Genomic DNA, 4,592 nt, shown 5'->3' on the forward strand with positions numbered 1-4,592 from the left:
TGTACAAAATTGGATTGGCAAAAGCTGGGATTTACCTTCTAAATCATTTCCAATGTTCAACCACATCTAAAAGCATACAGAAAAAGCAATCAAATCCATGCAATCCAGTTTTAGAAGGCACAATTCAGAGAAACACATAAATCTGTTGTTCATAGAGACATTTTGTCAAACACTTATGCCTTTTATCAAACAGTTTGCATTGCACAAATTTTCCTCATTGTTTTTGATTCATTTCTTGCTTTTATAATCTGTTCTAGTTCCTTTCCTAGGCTCCTTTTGTGTGCTACCTTTTATTCCAGCTGTATCTCATTTGAATTCACCATTTTTGCCTTCCATACTATGCTAGCAATCTGGTTTTAGGCTAATTAAATTATGGTGCAGCAGTTGACCATTCTCTCACGGTTTGGTGTGTTTGGCAGTGGTGTGTGACTTCATTTTAAGGTGATCCAGGTTCCACAAGCTTCCTTCAAGAGGGTAGCATCTTAGGAAGTGGAGAGTTTGTAGAATTGGACACAAAGGTTATTCTCCAAGCTGCAGCTGCCTTGCGAAACCAGCAACATTTCTCCACCTTTTCTACCACAAAATTCAAACACTTTGGGAGATAGGATATATTCAGCTTTTGTAGCCTACCAATATATACATATTATAGCTCATTTTATCACTTTTATGGCCTTGTATCATGAAACCTTTGAAGTTTAATTTGCTTTACATTTTTTTCAAACTTAAAGTAACTTGGGAAAATTCTTTTCAAGCAATTCCAAGTCTACTAAGCAACATTGTAATAGTTAGTTTTCACTTCTTAGAGTGAAAGTGTGTCAAGGGGCTCCAAGTGTCACTTGCACTTTCACACAGGGCCGTTTATCATTGTCTTCCATTTCCATTCATTTATTTGTCTTGCTTGATTGACTTTTATGTTTTAAGTCTCCGTGATACTTAGGAGCGCGTTTCATTTTGTTAAACCTTCGTTTGGTTTCTAGGAGCATAACATCCTTGCATTCAAAAAGGTTTTGAAAGACTTCTATCTAGAAACTTGGGTGAGAAACGTCAGGAGACACTCTGGCTAAGGAAGGACAAGGTTTTGAAGCTTGTCCATTGTGACTCACCTCTCCTTCCTGGGAGCTATTCAGTTTCTTCACCTCTAGAATCTTTATACAAGTCATTCACCAAAAACACTTAAAACTCTCTTTTCAAAGTTTTGATTCATACTTGTGCAAGGCTTTCAAATCTTTGTGAAAACAATTTCTCTATTTCACAAGCATGAGTCACTCTAGTGTTCAAGGTAATGTCACTCAAGATCAAGAGAACATAGAGTTAAGAGAAGAACTCAATAGAACCAAGACTGAATTGAATGAGCTAAGGCAAATGGTCGCCACTCTTACTCTCAATCAAAGCGGGCACACCTAAGGAGCTCACTCTCATAGGGAAAATCATGATCAAGATAATCATTCCCACCATAGTGAACACCATACCTACCAACCTTATGATCACTATCAACGCCCTCCTAGGCGTCATCACAACCNTAGAGAACATCATGTAGAACCTAAGCTTGACCTTCCTCCTTTCTATGGTAGAGATAATGTTGAAGAATACTTTGAGTGGGAGATGAAGGTTGAACAAATTTTTGAATGCTACAACATAGATGATAAAAGGAGAGTGACCCTAACCACCTTGACCTTTCAAAGTGCAGTCCTTTATTGGTGGACATCCATCATGAGAGACCAAAGGATGCATGGCGACTACACAATTCAATATTGGAATGAGCTGAAAACAGCCTTACACAGGCGACATGTCCCGGCCTACTATGCAAGAGAAGTCATGGACAAGCTTCATCGACTTCAACAAAGAAATATGAGTGTTGAGGAATACAGACAAAAGTTAGAGTTACCCATGTTAAGAGCAAGGATCAAAGAGGACGAGAGATTCACCATAGCTAGATTTCAGAGTGGATTAAACTATGAGATTAGAGATAAGGTAGAACTCTTACCTTACTTAGATCTAAATGATTTTGTCCAGATATGTGTGAGAGTGGAAGAACAAAATAGGAGAAAAGCTTCCACAAAAAGAACCTACCCTACCACATCATCATATATGAGAGATCTTAAGAGGGAGGGTAGCTTTCCAAGATATGAGGAAACAAAGGAGAGAGAGCGAGAAAGACCACAAGACAAGCTTAAAGGCAAAGATAGAGAGTTAAAAAGAGACAAAGAAAGCTATAAGGGAAAAGAACAACGGACTTCAAGAGAACCACCAAGAGATACCAAGGGTAAGGAGACTAGATGTTTCAAATGTGGAGCAAGAGGACACTATTCAAATGAATGTCACTTCAAAAAGTCAACCTATATCCTTGAACATGAGAGTCTAAGTGAGGGGTCATCTTCTAGCGCGTCTGAGTTGTCCTCATCTGAAGAGGAACATGAAGCTCCACCTTGTGATGGAGATCTTCTCATGGTTTGAAGACTCCTTGAGGCAAAGCATGTTGAGTTAGAACAGACTCAATGAGAAAACCTATTCCACATTCGCTGCAAAGTTCTTGATAAAACCTGTTCTATGATTGTGGATAGTGGTTCTTGTTGTAATTGTTGTAGCTCTAGAATGGTTGAAAAGCTAGGCTTAACTCCTACTCCTCATCCTAACCCTTACAAACTTCAATGGATAAAAGAGGATGAAGGAATAGTTGTTAAGGAACAAGTAAGTGTTCCCATTTCCATAGGAAAGTATGAAGATCAAATCATTTGTGATATTGTTCCAATGGAAGCGGGACACATCTTACTTGGACGCCCTTGCCAATTTGACAAACAAGCTTTGCATGATGGAGTCACCAACAAGATAACCATTCAACATAAAGGCAAAAAGATTATCTTGTGCCCTCTTACACCATCACAAGTACAAGAGGATCAAATAATACTTAAGAAGAAGTTGGATGGTGAGAAAAAGCTCCAATCTAAAAGAGAAGAAATTGAGTTTGGTCGAATGTGCCTCAACCAATGAAGTTGTCCCACCACACTCTTCTAAAAATCTTTTTCTTGGACAACCTCACTTTCTTCTCTATTGTAAAGAGGCACTTCTTTCCACAAATCATCCACTTGATTCTCATCCAAAGGGGTTACAAAAGCTTTTGAAAGAGTTTGATGATTTATTCCCTAAAGAGGTTCCAAGTGGAGTACCACCTCTTAGAGGAATTGAACATCAAATTGATTTGATTCCTGGCGCCAACCTTCCCAATAGGCCAGCCTATAGGACTAACCCTTCAGAAACCAAAGAGATAGAGAAGCAAGTTCATGATTTATTGGAAAAAGGGTGGATACAAAAAAGCCTTAGTCCTTGTGCGGTGCCAGTGTTGTTAGTCCCTAAGAAAGATGGGTCTTAGCGAATGTGCACAAATTGCAGGGCTATTAACAACATTACAGTCAAGTATAGGCACCCTATTCCTAGATTGGACGATATGTTAGATGAATTACATGGAGCAAACATGTTTACCAAGATTGATCTTAAAAGTGGATATCATCAAATCAGAATTAAAGAAGGAGATGAATGGAAAATCACTTTTAAGACCAAATTTGGCCTTTATGAATGGTTAGTCATGCCTTTTGGCTTAACCAATGCTCCTAGTACCTTTATGCGCTTAATGAATCATGTCCTTCAGGAATACATAGGCAGCTTTGTTGTAGTCTACTTTGATGATATTCTAATCTATAGCAAAGGTCTTAAAGAGCATCTTCATCATGTGAGAAAAGTCTTGATTTTGCTTCGTCAACACCATTTATTTGCCAACTTTGACAAATGTACCTTTTGTCAAGAAAGTGTTATTTTTCTGGGCTTCAAAGTTGGGAAAGAAGGTGTACATGTTGATCCTAGCAAAATCAAAGCTATCCAAGAGTGACCTGTCCTAAAAACAGTGGGAGAAGTAAGAAGTTTTCTAGGTCTAGCAGGTTTCTATAGACGCTTTGTAGAAAATTTCTCTACTATTGTTGCTCCCCTCAATAAACTTTTAAAGAAGGATGTGCCATTCAAATGGGATGAAAAACAAAATCTATCCTTTGAGACCTTAAAACATAAGCTAACACATGCACCCATTCTACATTTACCTGATTTTTCCAAAGCTTTTCAAGTAGAATGTGATGCTTCTGGGGTAGGAATAGGAGTTGTGCTTATACAAGAAGGTCACCCTATAGCTTATTTCAGTGAAAAACTTAAGGGACCTACTTTGAACTATCCTACCTATGACAAAGAACTTTATGCCCTTATTCGAGCATTGAAAACTTGGGAACATTATTTGGTGTCTAGAGANTTTATTATCAACACTGACCATGAATCTCTCAAGTATATTAAAGGGCAAGGAAAGCTGAACAAGTGACATGCAAAGTGGATTGAGTACCTTGAGCAGTTTCAATATGTCATCAAACATAAAAAGGGGAGTACTAATGTTGTTGCGGATGCTTTATCTAGACAACATGCATTACTAGTTACTCTAGGTTCACAAATACTAGGTTTTGATGACATCAAACAACTTTATGACACTGACCCTACCTTTGCGTCCACTTATGCATCTTGTCTTAAGAAGCCATTCGACGGATTCTACATATCTGAGGGGT

The sequence above is a fragment of the Vigna radiata genome, chromosome 5 (genome assembly GCF_000741045.1).
Source record: "Vigna radiata var. radiata cultivar VC1973A chromosome 5, Vradiata_ver6, whole genome shotgun sequence".
Taxonomy (NCBI): Eukaryota; Viridiplantae; Streptophyta; class Magnoliopsida; order Fabales; family Fabaceae; genus Vigna; species Vigna radiata.